Raw genomic sequence first — 26,189 nt, 5'->3', positions numbered from 1 at the left:
TATACACAGAAAAAAAAACAAACAAAAACAATTAATTTGTTGAAATACTCGGCTTGATTGCATTTATCTACTTTTTTTTATCAAAAAAAAAAAAGAAAAAAAATCTCAACCAACCGGAAACTCTATAAGATACATATACATAAATGAACCTGTAGCTAGAGCAACTTTGAGAGTTTGTCAATAAAAATCGAAATAAGAAATTAAATTAACAACTTCTTGGGTTTTGAACTTTTTTTTCTTAAAAAAGTTTTGTTTCTTTTTTTTCTCGTCATTCCTCTTTCTAAACAAAATTAAAACCACACATGGTGCGTTTTAATATCTTAAATATCATTTTCGATTTTTTCAACTTTTTTTTTCTCAATTTAATTTCTTTCAACATTGAATGTGTCAATCACTTAACGCCCATTGGCGGGAGAGGAAAGAAAGTTCCTTTTTTTAATGGCGTGCTATTAAAGTTGACGGCAAGAATAAGCAAAAAAAAAAATAATGAAATAAAACTTCTCAATTGGTTTTTATGACGAGACGTTTTTACATGGAAAGTAGGTTAGGCGCCGCCATAGGGACATTTTGGTCTCTTGGTATAGCAAATATTCTTGTCACGCTATGTGTGTTTTTTTTATTTTTTTGTTTTTGTTTTTAATTTATCTACATGCAACTTATTGAGGCGTATCTTTTCTAAAAATCATTTAAAAAATGCAAGCTATGCAATATTAATGTCATTGAGTCATTGAAATGTTAAAAGAAAAAAAAAAACACGAAAACATTTTTATGGACATTTTCCTGTTAAAATAAAATTGTTTATAGACTTTAATGGACTACGTTTTTCCAATTTTACTTGCGGTAGGCAGTATTGAGCTTGTTAACAATTCGATGAGGAAATATAGGTTACAATCTGTTAGGGTCTTCCACGAGCTGCTGCACAAATATCCTAGTAAGCTTATCTATCTAGTATGTACCTTTCACATCTGAAGAAGGAAATCATAAAATCAAGTTTACATTATTGGTTGAGTCCTTGACCAATCAGAATTGTTTTGAACATTGGATTTCAATAATTTGAATATTTCATATGAAAATTCTTAGTATGCTAAATTATTTAAATATGTATTGCATTTAAACGTGTTGACAATTTGCAAAAAATTGGTTGAGCCCTTTTTGAGAAATCTAGAAAAAAGTGTAATAAACGTAAAAGGTCTTAAAAATATGGATTTGCTTTAGAATTTTTTATCATTTTGATATATATCTTGGAATGCAATATTACTAAGGATAATTTAAAGCATATTTAAAGGAGACATATGGAATGAATAGTTGAGCGGAGGTCTTCATTAATTTAAAAAAAAAAAATAAGGAAAGGACTAATCTACATATAAAATTTGTAACTCTTTTATTTATAAATTTCTGCTTTTCTTACACAAATTATGTGGAGCACAAAAAATTTTTGAATACAACAGTGAACTCACCTAACCATTCCAACTAAACTAATATATTCCTCCTTACAAAACCTTTTTTTTTTTTTATATATAACATTCGCATTACTTTAACCATGTTATGAACTGCTTTTGCTCTGAGCTAATTAAAAATAAAAAAAATATATTAAATTCTAAAACATAAATTTTTATTTGCAATAATTTGAGTTTCGATTCCGTAGCTGCCAATTGGTTTTATTTACAAATTATTGTACTAAATTCTAACAAATAAAACAATAAATCAATATTTTACTTATAGATTTGCTGCTGCAGCTGTCAAAAATAATAATTGAAATATTATGTGCAGTTAATCATATCTAATTTAAGTGTCAAAAACCACCCATACATCATAAATTACATGCATGATGGGCAAATATTCATACAACATTTATATGTAGGTACATAACTTTCATTGTTTCCAGCCAAATACTAAATCTGATTACAATTCCCTAAGTTTTGTTTGTTAAATCAATATTTATAAAGAAAATATGTCGACATTTATGTGTATGACTTTAACAGAGAACTGTCTGAACATTTGCATGAAAAACTTTTAACATTTTCTTGACGAAGTGGCGTTAAAAAGTTTGGCGAGTTACAATCGACTTCCAAAATAATAATGATTACAACATGAATATGAATAAATTAATAAATTGATTAGTTAATGACATTCAAATTAATCCAAATTATTGTGCTCTTACTCGAAGCCCAAAAACATATTGTTTCAAATTATAATTAATAATTGAAAAATAAACCACCATCTTTTTCTGTGCTAGGAATGTATGTAAAGGTATATCAATATCTCGTTTGTGGTTTCTATCCCAATTAAAACTATAACACACGTTTTCACGTAAAATAAAAAAAAAAAAACAAACAAATATATAAAATTTATAATAGTTTTCATTTATTATTATGTTGCAAATTTATTCAAAAATAAAACAATCAAATTAGGAAAAAAAAAACTGAAAAAAATATGCAAACTATCATTTTTCTGAGTAGAGTATATTTGATTTATTTTATTAGAGATTGAATTTATATAGGCAAAAACAATCGGTTATACTAACATTGTTATTCAAATTAAAAGAGATCATGCTGGTATTTTGTTTTTATTTTGATTTTTTTTTGTTCATAAAACCAAACAGTTCTAGGGAACTTGTTTTGCAAATGTGGACAGAAATTGTATTTAATTAATATTTAAACTTTATTCATGAATTCATGTAAGTTGTGTGTTTCTGTAATTTTTGAACTTATTCCGACAAAAGAAACATTGATTTCATTAAGATAATAGTCATACGGAAAAGCGATTTAGAAGTTCGTTATGAATATGATTTTTATCCAGTTTATTGAGATAATTACCATAAACAGACGATGTATAAAGTGATATCGACATTATATTTTAATATGTATTTAAATTTAAAAAAAAGTTTAATGATAAAATTAAATGATAAATGGTGGTTTCTTATTTCTAAAAATATTGGCTATTTTAAGAAAAGTGTAGAATGCAAACTCGAGTTATAAATTATACCGGCAAGTACAATTTAAAAAAAGGACTTTTGAGCTGATATAACATCCAAACTATTTGCGTTATTACTAAAAAATAAAGGAAAACCATTGTTAAACTATTGATTTGCTAAAAACTTGAAAACTTGCAGAAACGGAAACAAATTTCCATTATTCTGGTAGTTATATCTTTAAAGGGATAAGCGATTATTATTTTTGAGTTTTTTTAATAGTATGTGCTCACTAAAAAAAAATATACATAAGTGTCCCAAATATTGCATTTGATAATCTTCATCACTCTCACTTTGAAGAAATAGTCGTTTTGTTTGTTTTCTTACACACAAGTACAACATCATGACAATTCTTAGACAATTCCTGCCAATTCTGAGTTGTGACTTTTTTTGACGTAATAACGTCTTTATTAATCGATGAAGCTGCATATGTGTGACTCAACCTTTCGAAGCAGGAATAGTCTACGAAGATAAACGTAATCGTTTACTACACAACAAATGCGGAGCAAATAGTTTTCATTCACAACAATTTGCCTTTAGTAGATTATAAGTAGAGATGCCGCGAACATTGATTTGGCCAAATACCGAATATTCGGGCAAGGACACTCAAAAAAAAAAACGTTGGTAATTTCAAAAATTTTATACTTTGTCTCAAGAATAGATGTGTCTTAATAAATTCACAACAACATCGTATTGTAACGATGAATAACTGAACGACTTTTAAGATAAATGTCTGAACACACTACCTACTACTGCAAAGGTAGACATAGGTAGTTAAACTATTCGGCCGAATACCGAATACCAGAAAAATAGGCCGAATACCGAATAGAGGCCGAATGTTCGCGGCATCTCTATAAGTACCTACTAAAATTACAATTTCTTAATAAAACACACATTTTAGTATAATAAATTTATGTCTTTTTTTATTCTCCATTTGGTATTCGGTATTCGGCTGAATAGTTAAACTATTCGGCCGAATACCAGAAAAATAGGCCGAATACCGAATATGACGTGGAGCAAATATCTTTGGATACTGCAGAGCTTAGGATGTTATGGAAGAGCAATTAGAGAAATCGACTGTTGGAAAATTTTTTTAAAAACTTCTAGTTTTTGGCTATGATTTTACTATACTGTTGAGCAAGCCAAAGATGTACGAGTATGTTTTTTAACTGCAAAACCACACATTTAATTCTTCATTAACCCTGTTGAAAAATTCTGTGAAGCCAAAATTTGATCCAGTTGATCATGCAAAACTGAGAAATGGTTCGGCCAAAATAAAAATAAATACCTACATAACCTTGAACAATATTATTCTATTAATGGTCATACCATTTAATAAACAAAATCTGTCATTTTTAATAAAAACAAATTATTTAAAAAAATTCGACCACTCTAATAGCCCACACTTTTGAAATCTTTGAAATCTCTGTATAATAAAATCGGGTTTTTGTAATTTTTCCCTCCATTAAGTTTACCAAGAACCAATAAATCCAATCTTTCAACTTACCTTACTCAAAACCATCTAGGTACCTATAACTCTATATCCATTTCAATTTTTTTTGCCAAACAAAATATTTTAAATCATAATATGGAATGCAAACCTTTTTCTTCCTTTTCCAAAGAAAAAAATAAATAAAAAAAGCTTACACAACTAAAAACGAAATCACAAAAATAAATATCTTAACTCCTTTATTCATTCTCATTCTCTATATATGCAAATATCCTTCTTCTACTTCATATTTACTCAAGAATTTCAGCCAACGAAATAGTTTTGAAAACATGCAGGCATGCATGCGGAAAGGGCACCTATGTATGCATGTATGGATGTATGTAAAGTAAATATAGAAATCGCATGTGGATTTCCTTAAGCATCCACATCCACATACATTACATAAACAATTTGCCTTAAGGACTACAGAGGAAAGACCACCAAACTATACTGTCCTGGAATTTTAAACATATGCAACTAATTGAAATTCCTATCGTTTGCTTGTGTATGAATGTAGGTATGATGTGTGGTAACATAACGACAAACTCTATCATCCTCTGATACATCCTCTTCCCTTTTCATAACTAAACTACCTCGTAGATGGGAATAGACATCATCCCAATTCCATATGCGAGTACATATCCAATCTTAAGGAGTATCTTTCTGATTGAGGTAATTATTGAATATTAGGGGTAATTAGGAACACACACGTTTAACGATTTCAGATTCCTTCTGGAAGGTTTTCTTTTTTGTTTTCCCTCATTCCCATTTATCCTTCTCCTCCTCTCTGCTTACTTACTTTTATCATCATCATCTGTCTGAATCAAATCAATTTCCCGCACCATAATCACTGTCTGTGTTTGGTGTATTCTGGTAATGACCCCATGGGAGTGCAATCAAAAAGGTAGTTCAACGACAAAAGAATATAATCGAGATGGGTGCAGCTGATAGGCCCAGCAGACCCGACTCGATTTGAACCTGACCGATGAAAGAAAGGTTGTTAAACATGGTAATTCTATGTCTTTATCATAAATTATTGACAGGTAGAAAGAAGCAGGAGACTTGGAGAACAAAGAAACTGACCTTTAATGTGTTTTTGGATGTCTTCTGCTTCATAAATAAGTCGCCACCTACCGTGAAAAGTAATTTAATTTAAAGTTGATGTAGAAATTTTATAAAAAAAATGCTTCCTTTAGAAAAAAAAAATAAAAACACTTGTAATAAATACATGAAAGTTACAACATCGTGTATAAGGGATAAACTTTATTATAAAAAAAAATTTAAACAAAAAATAAATAAAAGAAAAGAAAAGTAAAAGGAAAGGGTTTTCCGTATTTCGAAAAATAAGAAATAATTAACCTTAATGCTCGTCGTGGCGTAAATTGTGTGGGAATGAAACAAATGGTGTGCGCCTTAAAATATTTCCTTCTGTTTTTTCCCTTTCAATTCAATTTAAACTTGAACTTTGATTAACCTTTTCTGGGTTGTTGCATGTGAATTAAGTTAGAGTTCTTTGAGTTTTTTTTTTACTTTTACCGGAAGGAAGAAGCAGTTTATGTATGAAGTGAAGTTCGTTTCAACGAGTTGTTTTTTTTTGTCTGTTCCTTTTTGTTTTTATATATTTTTGACCATATCTTTTTCTTGTAAAAGAGTCTATAGAAAAAAAAGTAAAATCAAAACTGTTAAAAGTTTTTTTTTTTCGTGACCAATGAAAAAATGTCAAAGACACATCCTGGGTTACCCAATGCGTCCACAAATAGTGGAAGCATGGAATTATCGTCCAGCTTCTAAAAAATGGAAACGTAATTAGGAGTTCAGTATTTTATTTTATTTTATTTTATTTTATTTTATTTTATTTTATTTTAATTTATTTTGTTTTATTTTATTTTATTTTATTTTATTTTATTTTATTTTATTTGATTTTATTTTTTTTTATTTTATTTTATTTTATTTTATTTTATTTTATTTTATTTTATTTTATTTTATTTTATTTTATTTTATTTTATTTTATTTTATTTTATTTTATAACCTTATTTATTTCCCTTTGATTAGAATAGTAGTGTAGCCAAAAATATTCATAATAAAATTGTATTAATAAGCTCCTTCACACTTTTTTTTTAACTTAAAGTGAACTTAAAAATTACAAAAACAGTGTAGGTATTTAAAAATAAAATATCAAACAAATTTGAATTTTAATAATTTCTATCATAAATTTCAAAAATTGAACCCTTATAGTAAAAGCTTTTTTCTGCACAGAATATTCATAATTTTTAATTAAAAAAGAAATTTTTTTTTAATTCAACCTCAAAGGTCTAAGGCTCAATTTATTCACACTCCATTAAATTTAAAGTCGCCATTTAAAAAGGGAAATTTTAAAATTTGTATGCGATTTGACAGATTTATAATTTTTAATGGAGATTTTAAATATAATGGAGAGTGAATAAATTGAGCCTAAGTGTGTTAACAATTATTATTTAACTGAATATTCAAATGTTCCTGAAAATGTTATTTTTTGAAACAAAAATAAAATCAAACATTTTCCATTTGTATAGCACGTGACCTGTTAAGAAAATAAGGCAGTGTTTGTGAGAGATACCAGATGGAAAGACGAATCCCCTGATTACCTAAGAGACTTGCAATAACAAGAACTTTTCGATGTCTCTGAACAAAACAAATGGAAAATCTGTGTCAACTAAGTTTGGGGTTTTCCGAAAGTGATTCAAAGATTCCGAGAATAAAATAAAAGCATCATCTTTAAGAGAGTAAAGATTAACAAATTACTCATGCATAAGGCATTGCGAGTAGCAAACAAGAGCTCCCAAAGGAAAATATTTAATTTTCCTACTTGCTCCTGGGAAACTCTCCTGACGGAAAACCATTTTGCCACAAATTGATTTTGTAAATTAAGCAGTTAACCAGCAGCTGCCATGATGATTTTTCGAGATTGTTGTGAGATTATTTTTTTTTTTATTTATTTATTGAAAGAATACAGTGTTTTTGAATTGTCGACATCGAAGTGACAATATTAAAATTAAACTAGGGTAAGCGGGGGTACATTTGACACCGGGGCACATTTGACTTTGCGTTTTTCGGTATGATCGTGCCCTTAATTAACAATAGTTTGGATGAAGAAGGAAGCTTAGTTTGATTTAAAGAAATTTTGCGAAATTTCGGAGTCTTCCATTAACTTTTCGCGGAGTACCACGTGTTTTCGTGTTTTCTGTATTTTTGATCTTATTTTTGACCACCGGTATGTAAGCGATTTCTGAACCTAATAAAAAGTTTTTTCAATGCTGAATCAATATTTTGATAGCACTATGCTTAAAGTTAAGTAAATTAAAACCAGCTTTGTAAAAAAATAGTATTAGTTATTGAAAAAAAAGAAAAACAGTTATGAAGCTCCTTCGGGGCACCTTTGACTTTTGCAATTTGGGCACATTTTTACGTTGATTTCGGGGAATTATTTATTTAATAAATTATTTAAAAGTAAATCGACATCGATTAATTTTGATTAAGATTTAAATGGAGAGATTTTTTGAAATATTTTATGGTTTTTTGTTTTTTCTTCTTCTTTTTAGAAAATAAATTTTTTGATTTATTTTTTTTCGTTATATTGTTTAGTAGATTGTTTAAAACCAAATATGTATTTTTTTTTTTCTAATTAAATAATAGACGAGTAAGATCCGCTGATAATTTTAAAAATGTAATGCACACGATGTGGGGTTTAATCCACCATTGTCAAATGTACCCCTTTTAAAGTCAAAAGTGCCCCGGGATCGGGGCACTTTTGACAAAATGACTTTTTTTAGAAAATATAATTTTTTTAAATGTTGTAATGTTGTAAAACAAAAAAAATTACTGCTAGTATAATCTTGAATAGTCAATAAATCAAATACAAAACAAAACATTGGAAAACATTAACAGTTTTCGAAAATACAGACCTTTAAAAACTAAGTGTCAAATGTACCCCCTTCTCCCCTACATACATACTTTTACGTGGAATTAGAATGGAATTTTAAGTTAAATAATAAGCTACTGCTTTTTGTGTGTCTTTTAATATTTAAATTTTTTAATACCTCTAATATCTCTCAAAAATATTTTCGTCATTATATTTTTTTTGAAGTTAGATTCGAAATTATAATAGAAATATCGAGATTTAATCTAGAACTACATCGAAACACAAAAAAAAAGTATAAAAAGTAAACAAAAGAACAAAGTAACAAAAACAAATTTATTGATGTAAAATTTGAAAATATAAATTATTTGAAAAATTTGAAACTTTTTTGTACTTTTTTCACTTATGGCCAATTTTTCAATAGTCAGATAAACCTCAGTTAGAGGTTATTCCTAGGAATAAAAGTTTTTTTATATTGACATTTATTCCTCTGATAGTCTAAATGACGATTGAAAAATCAGGGCTTAGTGTTTTTAATTAGTTCAGGCTTCATATCTCGAAGTTTTATTTAGGTACACCACCGATGATCTTTCCAATTTTCCGCACATAAAATAATACTAAATATTTTTTTCATGAAAATAGCTAAATCGATTTTGATAAACACACAGGTAAATTTTATTGGTTTATTTTGTTAATACTAATTAAAATTTCAAAGTTCAACCAACAGAATCTTATTTAAAATACAAACAAAAAAGCAAGACTTGTTCGCTTGAACCGTTATTATTAACGGTAGGTATCTGCCATAGAATAGAACCGTTTCCTTGAAGTTAACGATCCAAGAAATTAAATTGCATACTTGGTTTGGAATTCAAAACATTTAAAAAATGTTTTTGAAATTTGAAAAACAATTTTCAATTTTTTCAAGTTTTTATTAAATTTCTCTTGCAAAGAAACTATCATTCATTGTTCCATAGAACTACCACTGATGGTAGTTACTAGCTTAAACTAATTCAACATCATAAAATGCATACTACTTCACATTACACATATAAAGTTTGAGTTTATCCAAATATCCTTTAATGTCAAAAGCTCTACAATGTGTGTTGAGATCATTGAAATGTTTGGGGTCTGGCATTTAGCCATATTTGTTCGACCAAAGACACATAAATCTGTTTCACATCAGCAGTTTTTTTCTACCTATGTATGTTCTGCCAATATATTTTCCCTTTACAATATAACTTACCTTTGGCTAGACTCTGAAAAACAGGACGTTTTTATTGGCGCATAATAAATTACATATTTGAAAGGACGCACACATAAATTATGAAATAGAGTAAAATTTCTATAGTTTTTTTTTGTGAACTCGAAGAAACAAATAAGGCGATGTGCAGAGTAACTATTTTATATAAGATTGAAATAATTCATAACTTCCTCAGATTGTAATTTTGCAAGAGTTTTTGAAGACAGAAGTTTTGATTACGGCCTTATAAGATATTTTATTCTTTATAACTGTGTAATCAACATATTTTTATATTTATTAACATATAACATAAGGGTCGTCAGAAAAGTATTCTCTTCTGAAATTGTTTTGATATTTAATATTCGTGGCCGGTCATATAGGCTATTGATTCTGTCATTTAGAAAGGAACTAAGATGTTCACGGGTTTTCATTGCAGGAATCGTTCAATGGGTTATAAAAGAACATAAAACCGCGGAGTGCTATTAAATGAGAGGGTGGAAACTGAAGATAGGGGTGTAAAAGCCCCCTTTTTGGTTTTTTCAATATATCTCGTAAACCGAGCAAAATTTTAATATATTGCTTTGAAAACTTTTTGTAGAGAATTGAATTTCTGTTTTTTGAAAATTGAAAAAAAAAAAAATTTCCATACCAAAATAGTCGAAACAATCATAAAAAAATATCAAAAAAATCGATTTTTTGAGTTTTTTTGCTTTTTTAGTTGTACATTTTTTTTGGGTTGAGATAGACATAAACATTGCTCCAAAAAAAAAAAAGAAGATTAAATTTCCTTCAAAATGCTGTACTCATTAAATTTTTTCATTGAAAATTAACCGAAGTATGGCCATTTTAATCTATCTTTTTTTTCGCATTTTTAGTTTTACTCAAGTAAAACAGAAACATTTGAGGGGAAAGTACGATAACTTAAGCACCAAGAACTGATAATGAGATTTTGTAGAGGGGTTAAATACAATCATTGTTTACTATCTGAGAGGGGGTCTATGTCCCCCGTTTTGGCGGGAGGAGCAATTTTCAAAAAAAAATATAAAAACAACGGCAACACTTACAGTTTTGATTGATACTTTTTTCAGAAGCTTGAATTATAAACTTAATATTAATTTTAAAATGAAGTTATTTTAATCAATTGTTTTTGAAATACCCGATTTCAAAAAAAAAAAGTTCAAAAAGCGCATTGAGTACAATTTTCACAAAGACTATGGACTTCAATACGAAATTGATCGACAAAGTAAACTGCCTTAATTGATTTCTTATCAAATCATGAAAATCATAATGTTCCTATGCCTTCTACTTTTTGTGAAAATTGAAAAATAGACAAAATACTTTCATTATCGGAATCACTTTTTTATTTCAAAAACAATTGATTAAAATAACTTCATTTTAAAATTAATATTAAGTTTATAATTCTAGCTTTTGAAAAAAGTATCAATCAAAACTGTAAGTGTTGCCGTTGTTTTTTAATAATTTTTTTTTATTTTAAGTATTTTTTTTAGAAAATTGCCCCTCCCGCCAAAACGGGGGGACATAGACCCCTCTGCCATAGTAGACAATGATTGTATTTAACCCCTCTACAAAATCTCATTATCAGTTCTTGGTACTTAAGTTATCGTACTTTCCCCTCAAATGTTTCTGTTTTACTTGAGTAAAACTAAAAATGCGAAAAAAAGATAGATTAAAATGGCCATACTTCGGTTAATTTTCAATGAAAAAATTTAATGAGTACAGCATTTTGAAGGAAATTTAATCTTCTTTTTTTTTTTTGGAGCAATGTTTATGTCTATCTCAACCCAAAAAAAATGTACAACTAAAAAAGCAAAAAAACTCAAAAAATCGATTTTTTTGATATTTTTTTATGATTGTTTCGACTATTTTGGTATGGAAATTTTTTTTTTTTTCAATTTTCAATTTAATCTTCTTTTTTTCTTTGGAGCAATGTTTATGTCTATCTCAACCCAAAAAAAATGTACAACTAAAAAAGCAAAAAAACTCAAAAAATCGATTTTTTTGATATTTTTTTATGATTGTTTCGACTATTTTGGTATGGAAATTTTTTTTTTTTTCAATTTTCAAAAAACAGAAATTCAATTCTCTACAAAAAGTTTTCAGAGCAATATATTAAAATTTTGCTCGGTTTACGAGATATATTGAAAAAACCAAAAAGGGGGCTTTTACACCCCTATCTTCAGTTTCCACCCTCTCATTTAATAGCACTCCGCGGTTTTATGTTCTTTTATAACCCATTGAACGATTCCTGCAATAAAAACCCGTGAACGTCTTAGTTCCTTATTGCCATGTTTTTTTCGACATAATCAATAGCCTAATAGGCCGACCAGTGGCATATAAGCACGCGTATGAAATGAATATAACATAACAATTTCAAATGAAAAAAAAAATTGTTTTATACTTTTCAGAGCGGGGTTATAGGGCATATTTCAATCAAATTGAACGAAAATGTTGAAAACTTTGGAAAAAGTCTGACCTCAAAGAAATTTGGTACACTTGCTTTTTATGACATAAAATAACCCTGTAAAAATTCTCCATAAATCCGATACTTGCGTTACAAGTTACTCAAGGTAAAAAAAACATAATAGTTTTCTATGTGTGAGACCTGACAATTCTCTACATAATAGGTTTAAAAATTCCGAAAAAAGACTCCCATGCCATACGATTTTTTTCTTGTATCGATCCAACATACACGCTTTAGCTTTTTAGCACATTCCTCATGAATTGGCCTTAATATCATGTTATCTGTCTGTCATTATGTCGCTCTGTATTATGTACAAGGAGCTACAGCCTAAACGGAAGGAGGGACCTTCTTAAAACTTGTTTTTGGACCCTTTTGAAAAAATAACGGAAGGTACCTTTTTCCCGACTTCCAAAAAGGAGGAGGTATTCAATTCGTCTGTATTTTTTTTTTTTTTTTTTTTTTTTTATGTTTGTTACCGCATAACTTTGGACTGAGTGAACAAATTTTGATAAATCTTTTTGTATTGGAAAGCTGGTGGCTGCAGTGTGGTCCCATTTCAATTTCATCTTCATTTAGCCATAGGAACTATTTTAAAAATCATAAAACCCAGTTTTGAGAAATGGAAGTCGGTTCTGTTTTTTTGCTAAAAATGATTATATGTACCATAATTACCTTTTAATGAAAAATGTTTTTTATGTAATCATAACTAACGGGACATCCCATGGATCCGTTTTTAAAATTTCTCATTATATCCAAAGAACTGGTTTTAACGATTTTTATGCAAAAGCATTTATACTGTCTAAATACAAATCAAAATTCTCAAATATTACATTTTTGGATTAAAGAAAAAAATATTAAATTTATACATGTGATGTATACTTTTTTTAATCAAGTTTTCGAAATTTTTTTCATAAATTTTTTTTTTCTATTGAAGTTTTGGGTGATTACCAATTACAACAATATGGCATAGGTACTATGAACTAACTAGATTTAAGAAATTGTTATAGAAGAAATATACTATTAAAAAAAAATATTTAACTCTTTCCGAGGCAGTGGCAGTGTTATGAGAATCGTACCACCAATTTTAGCAAAAATTAGATTGAATCATTTTTCCGGGGCTAACATTCACTTCACATGTTGTTTTAGTTTGTTTCTTTGCCTTAGATAGATAGATAAAACATAGATAAAACATAAATAAAAAGAAAGGTATGCCTAAAAACTCCTGGTACAAGCAAATGCAAAAACACCAGCATTCAGTTGGCCTCAGAAACGGAACAATACAAAACCGGGAGGCTTGCCGCCGATTTCTGAGGTCAACCCGGCGAACCCCACAGGCGGATCACTAGTGTGAAGCAGTAACGTGGGAAGGTTATGATCCCCTCGACATCGAGATCATAACAGCGCCGAGAAAAAAAAAAAAGGAAGAAGATAAAAATAGATAACATACAAAATTTAAAAATGTTAAGCAACTAAGATTTTTTTCGAACGATATAGAGACAGGAAAAAAATAGATTTGTGCACGACACTGATTGAAGTAGCAATTCCTAGCGACTCAACTTTCAGTCATTCTTGTGATCTTGTAATTAATTTACAGGAAACGAAGACAGTCCGATCGCATTAGGGCACTTTTTCATGACCTTTGAACTCTTTAGCCCGGAGGAGCAATTTTCTAAAAAGTTGCCTAAATTTGGAAACAAAATTATTAAAAATCAACGTTTACACCAACAATATCGTGCTGTACTTTTTAATGAAGCCAAAAACTTGTTCTTGTATTTTTTTCTTAAATAAAGTTGTTTAATGAGCTATTTTTTTGAAAAATTAATTAAAAAAAAAATATACGGCTTTTTTAAAAAAAGTAGGTACTTTTAGTATTTTTTTTAATTTATCGAAAACGACAAGACATTTTTAGATTAAGGTTTTTATTTTTTTTTAACAAATAAGAGCATTGAGTTTTGAAAACTAAATTAGTAGATACTTATGGCGTTTTCGATTGGAAGTCTGGAAGCGTCCGGAATCATTCTGAAAAAGTTTTATTCACACAAAACTATGAGTTTTGTGCGAATAAAACGCTTTCAGAATGATTCCGGACGCTTCCGGACTGCCAATCGAAAACGCCATTAGATACATACAATTTAAAAAAAATTAGTTCTAACTTTTTTTTTTTACTTTTTTTTCAAAATTTTAATTTTGAAAATTAATTTTTCAAAAACTAGTAGGAAAATTATACGACTTTGTTTAAAAATATAAAAAAGAATAATTTCAATTTTTTTCTTGTCTTAACCTAAACTACATTACACGCTCTAGCTTTTTGGTACATTCTTCCTGAATCATTCCGTATATCGTTCCTCATCCAACCCAAAAACCAGGTTTCATAGCTTTGGTTTTTCATAGCTTCATTTTTTCATAACATAAGTCTTTCATAACTTCGACGCACATAACTCTGGTTTTCATAACTCCGTTATTATTTTGTTATAGGTAAGTAAAATGTATATATGCTAGAAAAACATGTTGATTTTCTTTTCAAACAGCATACAGCATATATTAAAAATTGTGTTTAAAATAAAAAAGATAGACATATATTTTATTGATTTGACATTTTGTGCATTCCTATTCATGGATAGTAAAACATTTCTACAGAAACGAATAATTCGTTGTGATAGAACTAAATGAGTACCTATATCAAATCAAAAATCGCCAACGTCTCTGTAAAAGAGTTTGAATTCTAGAAAATCTAGATGCTCAAACCTTATTCTAAAGTTGTGACAACATATTTTCATCATTAAAAACCGGATACAGATCAGAATTGGTATCTTATGGAGAATAGAAGACACATACTTATTACAAACATAGCCCTAAGTTTCGACGACGATATAAGGTATGTTTTATAAAGTCTATTGGAATTCTAACATATTTGTACATTTATGGACCTAATAAAAAGAGTCAATCCAAGGAACATTCATGTCAGCTTAAAAAGTGAACCGTTATCCATCATCATTAAAATCCTGTGCATAGTTTTGTCCAATTACTTTTTGAAAATCCTTAAAATTTTTGACCAAAATTTGTTTTCGCAAATTTTGTTTACTATTCGTGTCGAAAACTTAATTAACTTGTCTCATTAATTAATAAATTTTTGTTTGATCGAAAAGAAAACAAAGCCAATTTGTATCAGCACAATCTAATCCAATATGCTCTTCTCTTCCTCGTTTATACATTTCACCAGTTGCTTATATGTGCTTTTAAGCTCCAATCGATTTCCCTTACCCCATCAAGGTCGATGTTGATGTTATCATTAAATTAAGTAGGCGCAAACATAACACATCCCATACGTTCGGCTTACCAAACACTCACTTAATCGGCTTTTCATATAAATTTGTTTTATGCGAAGGAGAACATAGAGTTAATCATAGAAAAACACACGCTCGTACACATACTGATTTTGTCTACTTGGTTCTTTCATCAAAACGAGCAAAACCAACCAATAGAACCCTAAACGGAAATAGAAGTATCAAATATCCTCTCCTTGAAAATAGGGAAATTTTCCAATTTATTAATGCTTTCCATTTATGTAGATTTTTGGTAAGAATACGAATACCCTTTTGCCTGCTTTAACACATACAAGCTTATACGTTACGTATTCTACGTATCTAACTTCCAAAAGCCAAGCAACACTTTGAATTAATAATTATTATTGCAAAACCCCAAAAACGCCGCACACGAAAATTTAAGAAAAATAAAAAGGAAAATGCCTCTCACTCTCCACTTGTTCAAAAATCACCCAACCATTTTCCCTAATAACAAAATCCCCTACATCCATTAAACTCAAATTTGAAAGCCAGTCCCATATTTTACTTATCACCTTCACTGGTCTTCCCCCCCCCCCCCCTACCCATCCCCTTTCCATCCCACTATACAACCCTTAACAACAACCATTCATGGGATCCTTTCAACTCTCTAAAAAAAAGGACTCGTTTTCTTTTGCATGGTGCGTAACAAGTGGCAACGGTATGTTGGCACACAAAACGAATGGAACCTTCTCTCTGATACAAGAAATAATGTGACTTTAACTCCCCTTTTATCGTCGTTTATCCTCCAACAAAACCCCACCCATCCGCCATCCCTCACACTCAGCTCGGGATGGGAGGGGAGGGGGCTGCACAGCACAGACACAAATATTCCATGTCACATACTAGATTTGGGTTATTTTCCATCGGCAAAGGAAAATTTGTTTGTAAAGATAATTCAAAAGATACATATTAGATACGAAAAGGAAAAGAAGCTGCACTTGAACTAAAAGATACGAGTACTTTCAATGAAAATGACAGAGGAAGAGGGTAGAAGATTTTTCTATATGATGCTAACGGGTTCAAGGTCATTTATGAGAGCATTTTCATAGCAAACGATGGCAATAATAATAAAATAAAATATAGAAAAACACACACTTACAAGTCTTAAAATCTTATAAACTCGATAAATCCCCTGGGCATAAATGTATCCAACAGCTTAATCCAATATTGAATAACTTTTTTTTCCTTAATTCTTTGTATCTCTTTAAGTATCTTCTATCTTATTCTATTCACCACCACTTCGGCATCATAATATTTCATTTCATTATAAATTGATACTAATGACTTGCCCTTTTTTTTATTTGTTGGAACACACAAACTTGTTCACAATAAATTTTTGATTTTATATCAAAAAAACGAATGTAATTTCGAGACTAAAGGGAAATTCCGGCTCGAAGGACCATATTTCGTCGAATAACACACAAACAAGCAGCGTAATTTGTACAAAAACACACACACAAATTTGCCAGAAAAGGAAAACTCCTTGTGAAAGTCGTAAAGTTTGCAACAAATTGCTAACAATTCGACTGAGCTTCGCAGACAATTTAATCCTTGAGATACAAGAAGGAGCGAAAGTCCTTGGAAATGATTCCTTTTTTCTGTTTGCTTGTTTTCACATTTGATTACAGGTAACAGGATAATGTTTTCAACCTTCGCCAAAGGTGGGTGGCAGAGGGGGTGGTTTTGAGTGTGTGTGTAACTGTGTGACGAAATGTGTCTAAATTAGTGTGTGAGTGTGTTAGAATGTATGACCGCGCGGCGCGTATCGCTATGTCCGACCGACCAAGCGAGCGAGCGAACGACCGACGAACGATCACAACGAATCTATCCGAACTTTTACTATTTACCTATTCTGGAGGAATGAATAATTCATCCTGTACAAAACAAAAACATCCAAAATGTGTCTCTTACTATACACACAATGAACCTGAACTTAGGGGTTGAGTTTGTATGAGTTAATCAAGGGAGGGGGTTGCCAGTTTCTGAAGGGTATGGGACGCTTGCTGTCTGTGGAGACGGAGAGCTATATGGCAAAACCGAGTTTTTGCTCTGCTTTTCCTGGTTTTATGCTCCAAAAAAATCTACAACGGTACCACGCGACGTTACTTCGGCAAGAGTTCCACTGTGACTGTTTGGAAGTTCGATTTCCGTTATCCATAGGTTGTTGTCTGGTTGTGTGTCGTTGTCGTTCTCGGGGATGATTTTTCGCTTTCGTTGGTTCATGCTTGATTACAGTCGAGTTGGATTGTATGTGGTGGAGCTACTGTGTTCGATAGTTGGTGCTGCCTACAGTCTACAACCAATGAGACCCAAATATACGCACAGTTATTTCTGGGGGATACAAAAATTGTATTACAGAAAAACGGGAAAAGTGAGAGCGAAATAGTGTTATAGTGACCTCGAAGAGAACCAAGAAGGTAGACATTTTCGATTGTTTTGTGACAAAGTAGGCGAGATGGTTTGGTGTTGTGCGCAGCACAATCTGGTACTTGGTTCAAGCGGAGACCTACTATGAAGAATGAACAGAAAATGAATTTTTTAAGAGAAATGAGGAAAATTTGAAAGAGCGTACTTACTTTACAGATATTGACACGAAAATGAGTTGCCAATGGAAAGTAAAAACTCTGCAAAGTACTTGAAAATGAAAAGATATTAGCGGGCAACACTTATTTTCATTATAAGATTTTAATTATAGAATTCAGTTTTTTTTAATAGATATTTATCATTATTAGTAATGAGGTATTTCATTGTCACGGGCAGGATTTTACTGGCTTGGGTTGCAAATGTTCAAAGGGATCATCTTCTTCTCCATTAGGAATTAGATTGCAAAAATTTAATTTGTAAATATGGAATTGTTTAAATTTCTTTTAGCTTTTGTACCTACTTAAAACCCTGTTCTATTTATATGAAAAAGTGGCTTCAATCGAACGCTCCATTTTGCACAGAGCTTGCTTTTGACTTCCCTCACAAAAGCATAATTATGTAGGTGTACCCCTTCCTGCCCTCGGTTCTTTGGTAGGGTAGGATGGTATAAGAATGCGCGCAAAGCGATTTTCTACGGTTTGAAAGGGAATATAAGACTGAATGCACTTATTTTGGAAAGATCTAAATGAGTTTGATCTGATGTCAAAATTTCATGCAAATGTGTTTGTAAACAGAGGTGCTATTTAAGTTTAAGTTTTTTAGCACTTTTTTTCCAATTTTTCTTGCCAAACAAATTAAATTTTCCGCTCAACAACAAAAAATTACAATAAACAAAGTATGGGACATTGAAAAGTCGACAAAAAGAAACATTTGAGGAACACGTAAGATTGGTAATAAAGTGCATTGTGAAATACTTATATATTCTTCGATTACATATCTGAACGTGTAAGATGATGTATAAGAGTGCGCGGGTTATAAGAGCAGTAAATGCTATCCAAGGCTTCAAAATAACTGGCATTTGTCCATATACCAGCAAACAGCAGCTAGAAAAAGCAATTCCAACCAAAAAGAAACCAAATGCAAGTTTTACAAAAAACAAGCGAATGAAAGTAACTAGGATATATTGAAATTTTCTCGGAACCATTAATCGAAGACTAAATTGATTGTTTCTCATGCAAGGAGTGATGGGTTGAAATATACTCTGTTTATTTAAAGATAGGCAGTTTTATTTGCGACTTTTGTGCGAACTTACACCTGTACGCAGCTGCGCACTCTTACAAACTAAGCCGCGCACTCTTACACAATAGTGTGTATAAGAGTGCGCAAATGACCTAATGTGGTATTTTGTTTATAACTATTGAATTAATACATTTTTGTTGCCAGTTTTAAGTTTTTTTTGTTGCTTTGATTATAAACTAAAAACTATATATAAAAAAAGTAGTTAAATTCGTTTTGTTATTGTTTTGTTTGGTGTTTTGTCTAAAATGCGCACTCTTATACCACCTTACCCTACACTTTAACTCATGTTAATGAAAAATTCTAAGTTAATACTAATGGTAGAAACTTAGTAAAGATAAATATTTGTTTTTAGAAGAAATCTTTATTCTTTGTAATTGCGTTTAAAAAATGTTGATATCTTTTTTTCTTGCTCAGATATTAATTATTTTTAAAGGCTGTTCATTTTTTAAACTACAGCCCCAAGAAAAAAAAATCGTGCGATTTTTAAAATAAAACAACTAATTTCTATTGCAAAATCGGGACGATAAAAAACAGAACTATAAAAAACGGTATTATAAGAAAAGGAATTTTAAAAAGCGGAATTTTACAAAACGGGATTTTAAAAGCGGGATTTCAAAAAAATGTATTTTGTTTTTTTATTATGTATTAACGCTGACTATAAGAGCATGAACATTTTGTTGAATAATTGAGTTCCGTTAGCATCTATTCAAGTTGTTCACATACACTGTAGCGTATACTTGCTCTTTTTTATCAGTTTTTTTTTTTTTTTTTTTTAACAGCGTATGCAAGAAGGGATGGACTGATTCACTTCAAACTTGGTACAAAGCAGTTTTTTGGGATTGTACACAGGAGTTTTTGGTAATTTTGTTTTACTCAAAATAACGGTAAGTACCTGTCATATATGTAAGAATTTTGGAAAAGTTTAACTAACTCAAAAACGATTCTTGTGATTTTGATTACAAAATTCAATTAAAAATTTCTGTAAGAGATCTTTCTTTTAATGAAAAAGTTTTTTTTTTTTAATCGTTTAATATCTATGCCTTCCACAGAACATTTTTTTTAATTTCTTACTATCTCACAATAACTTGTTCAATTTTAACGATTTTTTGTATCCAAAAGCATTAATATTAAATATAAATCAAAACAAAATTTTGAAAAAATAAAAATATTTTTGAATTTTTAAAAAATTTTGAATTTTTTTTTTTACAAATTTTCGAAAAAGTGACATTAAATTTTTTGGAAACTTTGGTTGGATTAGTAATTGCTACGCAATGGCATACCAAATTTATTTAATTTTTTTCAAAAATATTTATAAAAAGTTATGTTTTTCTCTCTAAAGACTTTGATTTTTTATTCTAAAAATGCATTTATAAAAGAAATTAATCTGTATACTTTTTTTTGAGCTCTATTTCGGGTCAAAATTCTGGCTTCAAAATTCTGTTTTTCAAAATTCTGCTTTTTTAACGAAAATTCTGTTTTTTTTCTATTCTGCTTTTAAAAATTCTGCCAGGATTATTCTTGAACAAAAAAATTCTGCCAATTCTGTTTTTTTTTTTTTTATAGCATATGCGCTGACTAAAGAAAAATACACCTCATTAATGTAATTCAACATTGGTACTTTACTAAATTTTTTTGTTTAAGTGTCGCAAATATTTTTTTAAATGCATAGACTGACTTTCTTTCAAATAAAATCTATAACTTATTGGAACCGATGTTGGTTGATACAAAATATTCCTTTTCTTATTAAAATTTGGAATAATATTCATCTTTATTTGATAAAAAATAAAAAATTTGAATTATTTTCGGAAATGTTTAGTATTAAAAACCTTTTCTTAATTTTTTCAAATTTATTCATTTATAAAACAAAAATTAATATGCATTCAAAGAATGATAAATTATGTAGGTAAGTAATCAAATAAGCAGATAATTTTTCAAGAAGATGATTTTACAGAATTCTGCAATAAATTAAAAAAGGGTTTGGAAAATGCTAAAAAGCGCGCGCTTTTTAACATTTTCCACACCCTTTTTAATTTTTTGCAGAATTTTGAAAAACAGAATTATGAAAAGCAGAATTTTGAAAAACAGAATTTTGAAAAACAGAATTTTGAAAAGCAGAATTTTGAAAGCAGAATTTTGTAAAGCAGAATTTTGAAAGCAGAATTTTGACCCCAAGCCTTTATTTAATTTAAAATGTTTTTTCTTTTCATTTGAAAACGAATTTTATGATTTTTTTATTTTATTTTTTTTTTTTAATTTTTATCAAATTTTACCAAATTTCTATATAAAAAGTGTTGAGTTCTAAGAGTAAAATCGTGCGACCCAGTAGTGCATTTTATTTTAATTATTTTTGGCAATAGGTTTTGTGAATTCTGTAACCCCCCAACCGAATTTCTAGATCCGCACCTGGTGTCGTGAAACATATTTATAAAGATGACTAAGTGATCGCGCTTATATTACCGCCGGATATTTGCTTTAAAAGTAAAGCACTAAAAATATCATATTCCCCATTTAATTTTGCTTATTTGTTGTGCCCAATTAAAAATCCCACACCCATGTCTCCACTATACGCAACTTACAAACTAAAGATCAATCTTCGGTATGAAGAAAAGTTGCTGATTTGTTTTTGCATTCCAACTTGAAGTTTTAGAACATTGCAAAAAAAAAAGTGGCATTTTGATAAATTAGATTTCACTTTGACTATCCTCAGCTAACGCAGATTTCCGCTACAGCGTCACCATCTTGCGAACAGTGCTGTGGAGTAATTAATTTAATTTCACCTTTTTGAAAGTTAACATCCGCAGATGCGGATGCAGATGTTTAAGATATTTTATACAAAATTAATATAAATGAATTACAATAATGATACAGTTATAAATTACATTTTTATTTGTTTGTATTTAGAGAGAAATTAAAAATACGTGCATTAGACTTAGTAAAAAGTAATACCGCCACCTTCTCTGCATCAAGTCGGTTGCACAGATGTTGGTTAATTAAGCCCCACATCATTGATTATTGCAGATGCGGAGGCGGATGCGGATGTCCCAAATCATGTCCCGCATTTGCGGATGCGTCTGCAAATATTCGCAACATCCCTAGCGCAAATCTTCTGCTTTTGTATTCACAGTACTGTGCCTACAATTTCTAAATCCCTATATGACGAGCAGAGAGTGCCCTCTCTAAATGCAATATACTGCAGCAGCGTGCTGGATGCAGCAGCTTTGTGTGGTTTTATGTAAATTTCGAAAGAAATTCTATTTAGGGAACTTCCTTTGCGGTGCAAATTCTCTGTTTATTCAGGAAAAAATCCCTATATTGTTTGATTTTTTTATCTTTGACTTTTGATTTCGAATCTGTCAGTAAAATAATAAAACAAAAACCTTAGAGAATGGTGGGAAAATTCCGAGTTCGGTTTTGATTTAACAAGTAGTATTTTCATTGTGTGTGTCACAAAAAAAAATGAATGTCTTTGTAAATCTTTGCGTGTTATTAGGTCTTAAGCGGTGATTTACATCGGGTTAGTGTCACAATGGATATATATTTTTTTTTTAATTCAATAAGGGACTTAGTTAACATTTTTATCCCTGACACGATTCATTATTCATCAATTTTATGAGTGTCATCGAATTTGATTTAGGAAAAAAAAAATCACGGTTTTCAATTGAAAGCAATTATGATTTACGATGCCATAATCGGATTGTCTGATATTGTTGTGATTCTTTTCGTAATCTAATCTGTGGTGATGTTGGTTGGTATGCGTTCATAAGATGTTTCGTTTTCTAGGGTTCATAACCATAAGTCAATGACAGGTTTTTTTAATCCTGACTTTTAGTATTACGTATGTTAAAAAAATAATTATGTTTCAGTTCTCTAACTTATTAAATTCAGCTGGGCTGTATAAATTTTTAAAAAATATTGGGCAACAAATTTGGAAATGGGAGTGACTAAAATCGATGGTCGTTGCCCAGGGCGGCAAAATCGTGAGAGCAAGAACCAAATTTAAATAACTATTCATTAACAAACTCCTCAAGTCTTATAGAGTCAAATTTATAAATTAATTTGGGATTTTGTTCTGCCGCAAAATGAGTTAATGTTATTGTTGCAATTTTGTTTTACCTCCAATATTTTCCGAAATAAAACTTATTTTTTGTTACGATCTATATATTTCGGCAAATTAGTGCCATCATCAGGATCTATTGAAACAATAAAGTTATACATAATAAATACAATAAATTTTAAAAAATATAAAAATTATAAATATAGTGTACCTTAATAGAATATCACAATTTACTTTTTTACAATTATTTATTTTGACGTTTGATTTGATCTTTAAATTAAAATCAAAAACAATTATAGCTGTTAGCCCCCATCACGGTGTGCAGTGTTTACACGGTCTATAGTGTTTAGACTGTGTGTAGTGCTTACAAGATCATTTTTCGCTCGTTGTAAATTTCCATTATTTCCATGTTTTTTTTTTTTTTTAATTTGCATCTTCTCCAATTTTAACAATTTTTACTTCATGAACTTGTATCTTGAATTTATTGCGCTCATATCTCAATATTTTGGCGTTTGTTGCTTGTGGTTAGCCAGTGCTGCAATACTTTTCAAATTAGTCAACCTTATCAAACATCGGCAGTAGGCTATAATTGCAAATCAAAGTCGAATTGAAAACAAATAATCAAAACTACAAATTTCCTGTCAGCACAATTTTGGGAACACTTTTCGTGTTTATCATTTCGCCGTGGAGGGGAAAAAAACAAGGGGAAAAGCAATTTTGCGCCAATTTTGAACAGGATTGTATATTATTTTTATATTCTTGTGAATACCCCAATTACATGTTTTCATGTTAACGGTTATGCATATAACTATAATTACTATTACATTCCAAAGAGTCCCACGTATTACAAATGAGGTTACTAGAGCAATCTGATAAAATAGCATGAAAATTCAATTTAAAAAAAAAGCAAATTACTAACTCGACCTTATTGTATGAAGAAATATCTAATTAAACTATATATTCCGGTTTAATCGATGTCCCCTTTTACCACACTTCTATAGCTAGGTCCCGATTTGCGTGAATCTGCGCTATTATTATTATACTCACAAAACAAAACGAATCACTCTAACAATCCGTTTTTATCAAAATTACTTTCATACAACATGCTAATGGACATTAAAGTACCTACAATTCCAAGGAAAACACACCCAGATTCAATTCTCCATCACAATCAATTATTCCGAAACACAATTCATTTGACACTATTTTTTAATGACTTTTGGAGCACCCTGTAAGTGTATATGTTTTTTTCTTGTCGTGTTTCAGAGTGTTTACTTTAGGCTTAAGAATCCATTTATGGTCGGATTGGTTATTCGAAAATCATAAACAAATGATTTGTTTAAAGGAAAATAATAAATTTAGTCACGATAATAAAATTAAAGGTTAGTTATGGGGTTCAAACTTCTATCAAAAGTAAGATTTTCGATTTAAAAATGTTTAAGAAAATAATTTTGGATTCCAATAGTTAAAAATGTCTTACAAAAGATTACCGCATACTTAAGTAGCTCCATTGAATGAATTTTATAAACATGTCAATATAATCTGTTGAAGTATGAAAATATCTGCTTCGTTTCAACAGATTAAGTACGACGGTTTACTATTTTATATTTATTTATTAAATTCTTAAGAGCAAGTTCGTGCGACACATTCGTGCATTGTACTTTTGATGCAGCAGCAGCAGCATGTGGGATCAGTTTTGAGGAAAATAAATAAATTCTTCACACGTTACTTTTATCCCGGAATCAACATGAGGCATGAATTTTCCCATTAACTCAGGAGAGCAATCTGCAATCTGATTGTGGTAGACAGGCAGGCGTCAGATACACGCATGGTGTAATTCGACAAGCGAACAAAGAAAGTTCGAAATTATCTTGCGTTTATGTAATTTTTTTCTTTTTTGGTTATTCTTATAAACACTGTCCGCGGGGTGGCGACCCAAATTTCGAATTAACTTATCCTGATTGTTTAAGTGGAAGAAGTTGTGTTCGTTGAAGATATTAAGCCCCAGTGGGGAAAATTGAATTTGACGATGAAAAAGTAAAATTAATTAGATTTCTATCAACAAGTCAATGGAACATTTATAGATTTTTTTCTTCTGAGTTTTAAATTTCTATTCTAGGCATCACCTGAGTTAACAAACTTTCTAGATGCAATGCGAAGGAAGGTTAATAGAGAAGAGCTGATTGAATTAGTTTCTTTTAAATGTTTGTTTATAAGTTGCGCTGGAGAACTTGAACATGCTGAGAGTAAAAAAAGAGATAGATCCTGAGTGTTCGAACATCATTCCATCAGGAGATTCCATAGGACTTTGCATATTTTTAAAAACATTAACAATTCTTAACTTGGGATTTTAATAGGTACCTACCTACTACAACTACCTACTCATATTTTTTTTTAAATCTTTTGAAGAAATTGATTTTTGAGAAAACAAACTTTAGAAAATTTTCCCAACATACAAATCATAAGGTTTAGGATTTAGGTACCTACCCATAATCCTAATTAATCTATTTTTTATTTTCCCTTGTTCGGCTGCACGTGGTCTGTTAAGGGACCTAACATTCTACGTGCGGATCCAAAATTCACTGTCCTTATTTCATTTGCTGCATCCGTTAAAAACGGTCAAAAAACTTTGGACAAAAAAACTTATTTTTCCCGTTATTCAGTCAAAAATCATTTTAAATTAGCAATTTCTTGCGCATGCATGCGCACGGTAATAGACTGCATGTTCTTTAAGTTTGAGATTTTTAAAAGCTACAAAATTTGAAAAAAATAAAAACTCACCCCAAAAATACCCCAAAAAAGTAGGTGTTTTTTTAAAAATTCATATTTCGAAACGTAGAGACTTAAAAAAAAATCCGTAACTTTTTTTTATTATCTTTCGAATGACGTTTTTCAAATTGTCAAACGAAATTTCTCCTACCTATAATCACTACTTTGTCAAAGGTCTACCTCTTGTTTTAGTTTAAAAAAACCATTTATAACTTGATTTTGAAATTTTTTAGAATTTTTTCAGTACTATTGTCAGCCTAACAATAAATCTATCTATTGATT

At 30.0% G+C, this 26,189-nt stretch overlaps 1 protein-coding gene across 6 annotated transcripts in view; it reads right to left on the bottom strand.

The window, feature by feature from the left end:
• The window catches only part of LOC129914783 (discoidin domain-containing receptor 2-like), a 229,691-nt gene extending 212,039 nt beyond the window's left edge, over positions 1–17,652 (bottom strand). For 2 of the 6 annotated variants that reach the window (XR_008772248.1, XM_055994177.1), the window contains exon 1: positions 16,521–17,648. The gene's annotated coding sequence lies outside the window, so the exon portion shown is untranslated. Of the gene's footprint in view, positions 1–16,520 lie in introns of all 6 variants that reach the window. The other 4 variants (XM_055994176.1, XM_055994174.1, XM_055994173.1 and 1 more) reach the window with 4 other exon arrangements.
• Positions 17,653–26,189: the final 8,537 nt, after the last annotated feature.

This window comes from Episyrphus balteatus, chromosome 3 (genome assembly GCF_945859705.1).
Source record: "Episyrphus balteatus chromosome 3, idEpiBalt1.1, whole genome shotgun sequence".
NCBI classification, from domain to species: Eukaryota; Metazoa; Arthropoda; class Insecta; order Diptera; family Syrphidae; genus Episyrphus; species Episyrphus balteatus.
This window is presented reverse-complemented; position numbering and strand designations above follow the sequence as displayed.